This window comes from Dermochelys coriacea, chromosome 1 (assembly GCF_009764565.3).
Source record: "Dermochelys coriacea isolate rDerCor1 chromosome 1, rDerCor1.pri.v4, whole genome shotgun sequence".
In the NCBI taxonomy this organism is placed as follows: Eukaryota; Metazoa; Chordata; order Testudines; family Dermochelyidae; genus Dermochelys; species Dermochelys coriacea.
The window spans coordinates 192,347,488-192,360,668 of NC_050068.2; the positions used below are offsets into that span (position 1 = coordinate 192,347,488).

The 13,181-nt window shown below is 38.8% G+C and overlaps 1 long non-coding RNA gene across 2 annotated transcripts in view; it reads left to right on the forward strand.

The window, feature by feature from the left end:
* LOC119849275 overlaps positions 1 to 12,897 on the forward strand; it is a 133,265-nt gene extending 120,368 nt beyond the window's left edge. For both annotated transcript variants that reach the window (XR_005290436.2, XR_005290437.2), the window contains 2 exons: positions 8,312 to 8,386; positions 12,579 to 12,897. This is a non-coding gene — a long non-coding RNA (uncharacterized LOC119849275). The remainder of the gene's footprint in view (positions 1 to 8,311; positions 8,387 to 12,578) is intronic.
* The last annotated feature ends 284 nt before the right edge of the window (positions 12,898 to 13,181 follow it).

A 13,181-nucleotide genomic window follows, 5' to 3' on the forward strand; every position in this document is an offset into this window, starting at 1 on the left:
AATAACACTCTCTACGTACAACCAAAAGGTAATTAAGAAAGTAAATCTGAATTCACCCTAAGCAAGGGATAACTATATTGCTGATGAGTCTATCCAAGGCATTTCAACAGCTGCATCATTCATTGCAAATGACCATTTAATGTTATGCTTGATAGGCCACACCAGCTTTGCTCAATTGTCTTGAAAACATAGTAGCCAAGACACAAAACTCTACCTGACCATTCTTTACCTAGACCATTGAAAGAAAAGATTTTTTTAGTTTAAAAAAATTACTCATACCAGGCATGTGGGCAGTAGAATTATTTAAGGGTATGTGGGCTTGTGACACTACACCGTGTATTTGTCATAGTGATATTAATATAATATGATTATGGCATAATTATGATGCATTTGGTACAAGATGAGTCATGTAAGGTGTCATTGGAAAAGTTATGGTTTGCTGAATATGATTATCCTATTTGTATGCATGTATCATTTTTGTTTCTGAAGTTAGGAATATTGACTAGATATCTGTATTTCAAATGTGCTTACTCTGGAAAACATCCACAGCTAGCCTTTCAGGTACAAAAATGAAGAAGCCAGACAATGCTCATTAATAAAGACAATTGGCTAGAGTTTAGCCTTCCTGTAACATTTCAGCAGCCTGTAAGCAATGGCCGCTATGACTCAGCAAGGTCATGTGACCAGACCATATGATACTGGACTCCATTTTGGGTACCTGTATTTTCCCACAAACTGGGTGAGAAGTGAGTTTGGAACAAAGGGTTCCGGCCATACATTGAAGCTATATAAAATGGGGTGTGACATCATCTAGTGGCCTCACTCCCCACACAAGGACACTCCTGGAAAAACCTGAGGAACAAAGACAGAACTAGGGAAAGTGCTGGTCCCAGGCTAAAAGGAAACCTGGTGGACTGCTTATATCATCAGCCAGGATGAGAGACTGTTAATTCATATCTAATCTTTCTAGTATTTTATTCTTAGTTTGCGGTTTTGTTTATTTACTATGTAATCTGCTTTGATCTGTTTGCTATCACTTATAATCACTTAAAATCTATCTTTTGTAGTTAATAAACTTGGTTTTTGCTTTACCTAAACCAGTGTGCCTTTGAGTGAAGTGTCAGGGGGAAAAAAATCTCAGCTTGGTTAACACAGACTTGTTGCATATTCCTCTCCACATTGAGAGAGGTCAAACAATTTATGATCTTACATTGTACAGATCCCTGTGCAGTGCAATTCAGCATAATTTTGGGTTTATACTCCAGTGGGGTGTGTATGCCCGGGGAGCTGGGAAATTGGCTGTTGTCTGCTGGTTGCACTCAGGTAGCTCAGATTGGGTGAGTGGTGCCACCTGTCGTCGTGTTGGGTGATAGGCCCTGGTAAGGCTGTTTGTAAATCTCCAGTAGAGCAGGGTCAACCCAGCTGTGTGCCTTAGAGGGGTGGAATGGTTTCCACAGCTCCCAGACTGCACCCTAGGGGTGACAACCCATCACAGAGTTCAATGAGACAAAAGCTCTGACTGGGCAAGTTTGCTAAAGAAAGCAGATTTGGATCACCCAAGTTTTGCAAATGGGTGTTGAGTCTGGTATTATTATTATTTTGGTCAAAAAAAGGTAAAAATAAATTCAGAAGTGTCAAAATAGTTAATTTCAACATCATCATAATGAAACATTTCAATTTTTCAGTCTAGATTCACAAGGGAACATAGGTGGTTAAGGCACACACCTAGGATGTAGAAGACTTTGGTTCAAGTACTCATTCTGGACCAGAGACTTGAACCCAGATGCCAGGTGAATGTCCTCACTACCAAGCTATGGACTATTTTGAGAACTGGCCCCTGCCCCAAATCCGAACTTCCAGTCAGAGACAGACAAAAGACAGAATTCACTGAGAGGGCCACAGCAAAAGGAAAAAAAAAATTTTTTTTTTATTTTTTATGATTTATGGCTCACATCTTTTGAAGAGTCTGTAGGAGAACATAGATAAGGTAGTGGCTTATTACTACAAGGAATTGTCCGGGTGAAGGGAAGGCAGGGAGAAGATGATGAATGGAGCCCGAGGACTGACTGATAGGTGGAACAGCTGGGGGATCTCTCATCACATCTCTTTTTGTGTAACTTGATGCACAAATTTGTGATTTCCCATTTGCAGTTCTCTGTGACAAACTTCATCCCTTGCCAGAATACCTTTGGGCTGTCAGTCAGTCAAATAGTTGCCCTTTGTGTGACTGTTAAGGCTCCAATATGTGAATGTATTGATCTCTGTCTGACACCTAGCTCCATTACTGTTCCTAGAGATTTCCCTGTTCCACAGTATATTATTCACAGAGATTTTTCATGGCATTGTTCTGTGGAGGATATTTGTAAGAACAAACCATTCCTTTCTCTTGTCAGCTTATGGTGTGCTTCATCTCCCACTATCTCAGAAAGTGACAGCTTGATTATAACGTAATTACCTTTTTTTAGTGAACTCAGTGCATAATTTTATTTCCAGATGGGTTTATGCTGCTTCTATTTAAACTCATTATGAATAAGAGGCCTGCATTGGAAAAAGACAATGTTCACAATTTTCTTTAAAAGGTGATCATTACAAGGAGCCTAAAGCAAGAGAAAAGTGTCCACTATTACATTGTTGAAAAGATCAGTTTCTTAAACCTGAAAGTGTAGATGTGTTTGAGAGCCCTTTGAGACATTTATTTGGAAATTGCAAAAATAAGTGTTTCGTTTTCATTGCTTGGTATATTGTAAAAGCTAACACACTGAACAGCTTCAGTGTGCAAGGAAAAAGTAACGGCACAGAAGGGACCAGAGTGAGGAAGTGCATTGCTCAAAGAAGGGATAGTGCCAACTCATGATCAGTAAAATTTAAATGCGTTTTTACTGAAAGGAAAAACCCCCAAGCAGCTCGTTTGCAAGTAAAATGGTATTTGCTGATGGTAAGAACTGCATGCAGATACATTTTGCATGTAAATGCATGTAAATCAATGGAACTCTGCAGCATAAAGTGTGGTTCTTCTCTGAAAACTGACTCACTAAAGTGGCATCCTAGGATTCTGTGTTTATTTCATTTCAGCTACTTCAAAATCAAATACACTCAATTCATAGGTAAGTGAATGACTAACTGCTACAAAATCAAAATGGAATCTTATAGTCCAGGTGTGTTTTCTTGCTTATCAACAGCCCCGATAGATTCTATGCTTGGTACTTGCATCACTTACAGGATTATTAACTATGAGCCAGAAAATAATCCAGCTCTTTCTCTGTAAACCATGTTGGCTGTACAGTGTTAACATAAGTCAAAAACAGCAAAAAAAAGTCATGAAAGTGAGCCTGAAGTCCCAGATGGAGATCATTAAATTTAGCAGGGAGGTAACATTTTTATTAGAGCTGGTCAAAAATTTTCTGAAAAAGTATTTGTCTGTGGGGGCTGGGGGGGGGGAAATGCTGATTTGACTAATTCAAACGGTTCATGGTAATGTATTGATTTCATTAACATTTTCAATGGGAAATTATCAAAACAATTCAACTTTTCTATTTTTTTTTTGTATTTTATAACAGTAAATTTTTTGGTAAGGTTAAAAGACAATATTCTGGAATATTTCACGAGAAATTCTGAGATTGCAATTTTTCATCTTGATTTGGCACAAAATGAAATCTCAAAATTCTTATGGGACAGGAATTTTTTGTTTGTTTGTTTTAAACCAGCTCTAATGTTTATATCATCCTTTTCCTTTCAAAGAGCTTGACTTGAAGGAAATGCTTAATCAGAAAATATCATAAGTGACTTGCCCTCCAGTGGAGGGAATGACTCAGGACATGAATAATAGGGTATCTTGGAGCCTGTGAGCTTTAGGTCCCCATTTCAACTCCTATCTCACTGGCATAATGACTGCTTGACAATGACATTTGAAGGCCACCTAAGGTACAATAAATGAACTGGAAGTGGATCATTTTAATATACCCACATCACAAACAATCCCCCATCACAATCTTTATAATTGACATCTTTGTCATCTCACCACTGATATCAAATAGAACACACCATTTACACTCACCTTTAGTGATGACAGCCCAGATCAGAGATTCTCTGCTTAATGCCACCTTGATCAAGCAGGCACCTTTTGCTCCTTGCCTGCCTCTCAGACATCAGATGGCTCTTTCCCCTTTCAGAACAAGCTATGTTCAATTTGCTTCAAAAATACCTTCTTAAAATGAAGAGCGTTTTATTTAGAAACCAAGTTTATTCAACACAATCCCATAGATTCTGGCCCTATCCCTTCCCTTTGCATGGTTTAGGCCACCTATCTAGTCTGACTAGTAACCAGAATATTCCCACCCTCTCTAGAGTAGTTCATCCATCATTTCTCGTGGGGCATTTTTAACCAGTATTTAAAAATTATTCCAGTCATGCATTTCATCTTATTCTATTGTCCTGGCAGAGATCTCAATGTATGAGCTTAATTATTCATCCGTTGGGGGCCTCACTCCAGTACAAGTGAGTTCCCCCGCCACATCACTAAATAGAGATCATCACATATCTCAAAATGGTTCATTTCCTCTATGAAGCAGGAGTTGCTGACTGATTAGGCGTGATCAGTAACACACCTGATGTACAATTTTATCAAGAAATAATATGGTTCTAAATAAGAATTGGATCATCAGACATTCCGTTAAAAATTATAAGCAGGAGTTTTTTCCCTCCCATAACTTTTCAAATGACTAAAAGCTCTACAGTACAGGAACAAAACAAATCGTGCATCTAAAATATAGAGGAAAGGAAAAAACATAAAACACTGACAGAAATTGACATGTGACAAGTTAGCTGTCCCTGGGGTATTGTGAGAATTCCCAAAGGAAAAAGCACCTCTCGTAATTACATAGTGAATCATAAACCACCAACTTCAGAATCACCACAAAAATGCCTTGAAAAAGACAATTCAGAAAAGTTTTATTGAAACCAATTATTTACTTACAGGTCCTAGCTCTTTAAGCAAGTAATTGGTTTCCAAAAAGATTCTTCAGTCTATGCTTTCCAAAGACATTTGTGTGGTGAGCTTAAACTTGAAGTTATTTATTTGTACATAAAGGAACCTATTCCCCAACCTCCTCTTTAGTCTCATTAGTTGTTTTTGTAGATGGAGTGTCAGAAAACCAATGTCTTTGTGGAGACCACCCTCTTTTGAAGCCAATGAACTGAATGAGGTCAGATGGAGTTCAAGTATCTATCATTCATGGGTGGTTTTCAATTTCCCTTTAAGAACTGTAATAATTAGATTAGACAAGGCCCAAACGTTACCCCTGTGGAGTGCTGAAGTCTCTCTCCCCCACCCCCATTCTCTTTTTGACTCATCAGTATTGACTCATGGCAGTAATTAGAAGTCCTCACATCAAGACCTCTTCCCACTATTTACAATTGGGAAATTGTACATACTACCAAATGCAGTTCAGGGATTCACACAGGTTACCAGGCAGTGGAGAGTACAGGCCCCAATCTGCAGCGCTTGGAATGGTGGTTATAGATGGGTGCAGGCAGGGTCGAGACATAGCTGGAACGATCCTGCTGCCCAGAGCCTCTGGGACCCCAAACTCCACAGCAGAGACCCTTCCCCCTCCCCTCTTTGACAACGTCACAAGGATTCATGTGGCACTCATCCCAGCCAAGTAATTTTGGGGAAGATATAAAATCAATTAGAAAAGTCAAAATACAAGTTCATTCAGATTTTTAGAAAGTAATCACAGATTCAGAGGAAGACCTATACTTACACAGCTAAGTGTTATAAAAAACTGAAGCCCACAGAGCAACTTCAAAAGCAATGTGAGCAGGAACTACTGCTCAGAGGGATAGGGAAGGAACAAAATGCGGGCTCAGCCAGGGATACCCCTCCTCCCCACAGCATCCCCCAAACCTGGAGCCACACAGGGAAGAGCCCCTTACTGAGGTGGCACAAGGGTTGACACCGGGCCCTCCCTCTCCACCCATCCTATTGTCTTGGGGAAAGACACTGCAAGGAGGCAGCAGTGGGAGACTTGAGCTGAGAGGAGCAGCTGCAGCAGCAGTTTAAGCAGGGGCTTTGGGACAGTAAATATGTCACCAAGCTAGCTTCTATAGTTTTCCTGCTGAAATTCTTTTCCTTAGGATGACTGGCTCTTTGCTCCAGCCCCCTCCCTCATTCTTTCCTCAAGCTGCTTCACCTCAGCTTCAGTCTGCCAGCCCTCTAGGCTCCTGTCCTCTCTTCTCCCCTGCACTATTTCACTTATTCCCCCCACCCCCTTTATTCATTGTCCCTCACTCGATCTTGGTACAGTTCCTAGCACAATGGAGCCAAGTTCTGTGTTGACCCTTTGGCACCACCATAATGCAAGCAATATATAATATCACCAATAGAGCAGGTCCCAAAAATCCTGACAAAACAATGTTTAGTCAGAATTTGCCAATTCTGCAAAATTGAAACATTCCACAGAGACTGTGGGATTTCACTGAAGGTCTGACAGAACCCTGGCTGAAGAAACCTGCCTGCTGGGCAGATGGCCCCAGGGCTGGGGATCCCGGGGCTTCGACTTTAGCCCACCAGGCAGCTTGCCTTAAAGTCAGGACTCCATTCCCTTTTTTAGAACTAAATCAAATTTCCAGATCCTCCACAAAATAAAATCATGTTTCTCGGCCCAGCTGTAGTCACCCCACAAAAAAAGAAAGTGAATAAAACTCATGACGAAACCTAGAGCAGTGGTTTCAGGGAGCATCAGGAAACTTCAGCTTCTTAGCGTGTATGAAAGAGACCCATTGCAACTAGCTACCAAAGGAAGCAGTGGATTCTCCATCTCCTAATGTCTTCAAATCTAGACAGCAAGTCATTCTGGAATATGTGCTTTAGCCAAACACAAACTGTTTGGCTCAATACAGAGTAAATGGGTGAAGTTTAGTGACCTGTGATATACTGGAGAATAGATTAGATGATCAAATGGTCGCTTCTGTTCTGAAAAAAAAAAAAACACCTGTGAAACACACTATACCTCAAAGTAGCACCCTGCAGCCCCCATATTCATCATTCACATATGTTTATGAGATTTCATACAAAGAATGCCTTGTAAGGTATCATACAAAAGGTCATGATCTGCTGAAACTCATTGTTCTGTCAAAATATGTATGTAGTATGAAGTTATGAGATTTTGCTATATGGTTGTTATTGAAGTATGTTATGAATCTGGGAGATGCCAATGGCTGGCTCTCCAGTGGCAACAAAGGAGGTGACCACACCCAGTCAGGCATCAAATGATCATCACCAGCCATTGGATCAGAAGGGGAATTGTAAACAAGAGATTTATAATTCAGTCAGAGACAGCTGTGCAAGCACCACACAATGGGCTTCTTCAACTCTGACTCAGCAAGGCCCACCAGGACATGACAGGGCCAGTATTTTTCCAGAGATATGAATTGAGAATATAAAATAAGGGACAGTAGCACCATGAGATCACCTCTCTCCTCCACCTTGTATCCTGAGTGCAACAAGAACACTAGGAAGACAAAGGCTTGAAAAGGGGAGATTGGTCCCAGGCTCAGAAGGGAATTCAGCCTGCAGATTAAGAACTATAACCTGCCGGCTACATCTAGTGGGATGAGAAAAGCTGTTTGATTCAAATTAACTGAGTCTGATAATGTTTAGGATTTAGAAAATGTGTTTACTTTTTATTTTCTTAGGTAACTCTCTCTGACTTTTATGGCTATCACTTATAATCACTTAAAGTCTATCTTTCTGTAGTTAATAAACTTATTTTAATATTTTATCCTTACCAGTGAGTTTGTCTAAAGTGCTTGGGGAATCTGGACAGATTACAAAGACTGGTGCATGTCCACTATCTTTTGATGAAGCGGGGAATGAATAAACTTGCAGGAGAAAGTCTTGAGCAGTGTAAGATGGTGCATTTCTGGGGTGCAAGACTGGGGGGATTTGCTGGTGTTTCTCTGTGTATGGTTCACAAATGGCTTAGATTGCGTTTATGCAATTTAGCTGCGTGTGTCCTTGCATGTTGTTGACTGAGTGACCACAGCACCTGGAGAGGTTACCTGCTTTTCATTAGCAAAGCATCATGAGAGACAGCCCAGGCTGGAGAGTTAAAGGGGCCCAGCAGTTCCACAGTTCCAGATTGTACCCCAGGGATCCAACCACCCCCACCCCACAATGAATAAGCAGACCTTTATATCTAAGCACAAGTTCACTTGATGGGGGTTGGGTGCTGGGATCAAAATCTTAAAATATTCTGGTAAATTTTTCAGGGTTTAAAAAAAAATTCTAATTTTAAATTTTCTCCTTCAGCTGTCTGAATTCCAAACTTGGCTGTTTCATGCTAGTCTGAATGGGAAACCTACTTGTATAATTCCTCTTTCCAAGGTGAGTGAGATATAAAAGAAACAAAAAAGCATAACTGGTTAGAAGTAGAACAGAAAGTCGTATTTAAATAATCTCTGGTGTTAGTAAGCATTATGAGCAAACATCTTCAAAACAGGCCTCTGAATTTCAAAGTTATTTTAAATTTTCCAGTCTAGGCCAAAGATTCTTCAAAGCTCCAAAGCTCTCTCTTGGTTTTCTGGTATAGTCCTATAGATATTAAGTAATAGAGAGTTGTTCTTGTACCTATAATGTAATAACTGGTGTCATCAAAACAAGACATGTTGGAGTGGTTTCCACAATTACTTGTGATTGATTTATCACTGGGTTTAAATTGATTTTTTTTCAGCTCCCTTGCTCACTAATTGATTTTTTTTTTATTGTTCAAAATTTGATTTCATTTTATAAAACAGATTAGAATTGTTATTGCTTCATGCTGTTTAATCATTCTTCTGTGTAATTATGGTTGCTGTTGTTTTATATCTGGTCTTTAGTAGCAGTACTTGTTGCTATGTATTTTAGACATTTAATAATCTTCTAAAATGGTCATTTGGTAATTGCTCAATATAAGTTTAGTAAAATTTTGAGACTCCTGGCCAGGTTGGGTGCTCTAATACTTGTTAATCTTTGTCTGGTTGATCTCCTTTTTGTTTGACTGTTGATATGTTCTCTGTATGAGAGCCCAGTCATTATTTACAACCAACAATTTTTGTGTCATCCACAATTTTATCAACAGTGACTTTATATGCTTATATTTAGATAATTGTGTTATCATTTTAACAAATACAAAGCTCAAGGAGCAATATGCTTGTTTTCTGTTTGTTTTTCCATTGAGTAGATAGTTCATTTTAGCATGGTAACCTTACACCAACATCAAATGGCAGCATTGGTCTTAATTTCCAAACTTAACCAAAAGCTTGGAATTTAGATCTTCACATAAATTCAACAGAGGATTCCAACCTTGTTTACCTACAGAACATGTGTAGCATGAGCAGCACAAGCTTTCCCCCACAACAGCTCACTAATGAACATCAGCACTGATCAAAAGGGGACACCACATAGCAGGAGAGAGTAGCTCAAACTCCACCCCTTTAATTACATGTCTTTTCTGCTGTGACTGGCAACCAATTTTAATAGTGCTTGTGAGCTTGCTGCACATCATAAGGATGACTTAGCAGCAGTCGTGACTTAAAGATGTAACCAAATTATGACTATGGGTGGATTTAAACTGCAGAAGAAGTGGTAAAAAGCTGAATATGCCATTGGCAAGACCCTGGAACATGTAGGCCTCTGGTAGATCAATAACTTGGCTGTACGCTGGGGAAAATAATTTACATTTATTATTTTTCTTTATAGTTAATTTTCAGTATAAACCTTCATGGATTATTTTATACAGTATGAAAGTATTTTACATACATCTGGTCAATTTTACACAAATATTTTAAACTATCTTTTAAAGGTCCATTTTCTAAATAAAATACTAAATGGTGGAAGGCACAGTAATGCTAGTCAGTAGAAATCTTAGCCATGCTGGAGCTGCTCTGCTTCTCCACACAATAAGCACCGATTATGAGCACCACAGCATGGTCCATGTCTAATTGCTTGAATCCAAAATGCAGACTGTGATGATGATTGATTATTTTTAATGTGCTGCAACCTAAAAATTAATATCAGCCACTCAAATGTTTATTCATCACTATTGATGTCTTTGCAGTGGAAATTCTCTCTTCAGAAGCACCTGGGAATAAGTGAAAGGTAGAAAGGATGAGTTCCTGATTGCATCTAGAGAAAGTCACTATTACAGCCACAGGGTCACATGGGAAAGCAGTCAGTGCAACATCTTGAGCACAGTCTGTCTTGATCCTCATTAACATTTTCACGCTCAAAAGCTCAAGATGGAACTGAAGAAATTCATCTCTTTCCAGTCTATGCCCTAAAACATTTAATGACCAACTCCAATAGTAAGAACAATTCATATGAGAGACTAATAAGGGGATAATCAGGCCAGTGAATAGACAGAAAGTGAAATATGAGAAACAGTATCAGACAGATAAGGTTTAGATTTGTAATTTGGCTGAACACTTCACATCTAGAAAAATATACAGCCTCCAGATGCAATTAAAGCATCCTACACACACCTGGCAACTGAACTGATTGAAGATTTGAAAGAAACAAAATTAAATTCTTCCTAAATACCAGGCTGTAATGGGGCAGGGGGAGAGAAACAGTCAATTGCAACAATACTTAATTGCTCTATCAGTTCTTACAGGCATCTTGGATCATTGACTTTGCTAAAGATGTCACAGTCAGACTAAATTCTTCAGGGTAGGGACCATGGGTAACATTTTAATAAGCGCTCATAAGAGTGACTTATCTGTAGAGCTAGGCAAAATTTTTTCAGCAAATAGTTTATTCAAACTCCAAAGCATCTTGAGTAGTTTGTCCTGCTGTCTTATTGCTATTTCACAGCCACATGTCTGAATATTAAACCAAGTGGGAGCTCCCTCATATCCCATTAAAACTGCATTAAGCAGAACAGTTCAATATTTCAGTGATTTATATTTTCCAATATGTTAAACAGTGTTAAATTTCAGCCTTTCTGTATAAAATGTCTAACTCCAGTGGACTTCAAATTGCAATTGCTTGTTTTAGAGCAAAATTTGGGTCATAAAGTTCAATTTTGAGACAATTTACAGTGGGCTATTCTGACTTGTTACTTAGGCTGGGCTGCCATTTGAGTCAATGACAGCTTGGCCTGAGTGAGGAACTCATAACCAGGTACAGTGTGTCCAGGTAACCCCTAGAGCTTTCAGGATGCACTTCTGTTTCATAATTTTATTTAGGCTGCATTAAATACAGATAGTGTGAAAGATAAAGTAGTATTGAATAGACTTTCACAGTGTGAATCTCTTGCCACTGATTCAACTGTAGTCAAAGACAGGACAATCTTCTGGTTAAAGCACTGGATGGGGACTCAGGAGACCAGCATTCAATTCCTGGTTCTGCCTCAAACTTTCTATGGAACCTTGGACAAGCCACTTCATTTATCAGTACCACAGTGACACCCTCACCTTGGATAATATTTTTTTTCAACATTTCTTCCTGTCATCCCCACTAGACTAAGGTTCTCAGGGCAGAAACTCAATACATATGCATGTGGTGCAGAAAAAGTGTGCTGTTCATACAATATACACTTTATACTATGGGCCCTTATCACCCCTCGAGAAGCTACTATGATAGTAATTATTAAGTGGCAAAACTATCCCTGAAAGCAATGGGAGCTGGTTCAGGCCGTCATTCCCAATAACTTGTCAAAATATCAATGCAGCAATACAGCCTATTTATACCTTTACAGTAACATTTTGAAACTAACTTACTAGCATTTGCAGTTCAGTATGTTCTCTCTGTTACACATTTACATCTCAGTAATAGAGTTTGCCTGACAACCTGCAATTTCACAAATCTTTTATAATTATGATAATTAAACTTTATTTGCCTTTTTTTTTTAAAACACAACACAATTTGTTATCAGGATAGACTATGGACTGTTGATTTGATATTAGTGTATTCATTTCTCCACCAGCTTTTCCCTCCCCTTTTTTGCATGCATTCAGTGAAGACAGTTGTAACTATACAGTGAAAAAAATATATCTTCTTAGAATTGAACTTAGCTCTGGTGTAAACAGACAACTTCAATGGAATTTGCACTGGCTGCAACAGGGCTAAATATGACAGTGCTGTGATAATGGGGTCAAGCAAAAAGGCTCATCAAAAAGGAGAGACTACATCTAATCTACAAAACATTGTCCTAGAACTCAAGAAAAAGCATCTGGTCAAATTCATGCTAATAAGAACCCAAGGCACACTGAGAAATTAGTTTTGAAAACTAGATTTTTGTTCATCATTTACAGAGACACTTTTCAAGGTGACTATGGACTGTTTAAGTTTGTTTAGCTTAACATGGTACTAGAAAACTATGAAGAAATGCTACATTCAGATTGGATAGCTTCCCATAGAGTCAGGAAGTAGAAGACTCATTAACTTTTTAGTATAGGATTATCTCTACTTCATTTTATTTTATTTCGTTTGTTCATTCTTTTTGTTACTTTTTGCTCTTAGGTAGAGCTGTAACAGGTATCATGAGTTTACTGAGTAATAGACCATGATCTGTCTCACTTTTAACTATATATTTTAGATAATCCAAGATTTGGTATTTGCCTGCTTACCTGAGACCATCTCTGCTAGTCCTTGCCACCAGGAGAGAGCAGAAAACTTGTTTCAGTACTTGCACCTCACCTCTTAGTTTGACTTCCAACTTTATCACTCACCACTGCCTGTGCAAGCCAAGATCCTCAACTCCAGGCTGGAGAAGACCGTAATGGCCATGCCATCACCTGATCATGAAAAGGAAAACATCTCTTTCTTTTCTGGTCTTCTGTTTCCTCTGTGTTTCTGTTTGGTTAGAAAAATTCCAAAGCCTCCAGGCACTACAATAAAAATGAATAAATACCAACCATCAAGCAACAATTGTAAATAGTTTAACTTTTCTATTCATCATTAAAGGGCTAAGAATGAACAGATTTTTTTTTGTTACTTGCTATTTTCTTCTGTGTGTAAATAAAACCATCTGCATAATATAATATTTATTGATTAAGGAGTAAAAAGCCTTAGGTCATGAAAAAGCCTAGAGTTGTACTAGCTATGAGGTGCAAAAAGTAACCATGCCTAATCAAATTAAGGTATGATAGTCCTTTGTGGAAAAGTACAACCTCATCACCTCACTAGTAGCACGGAGAAG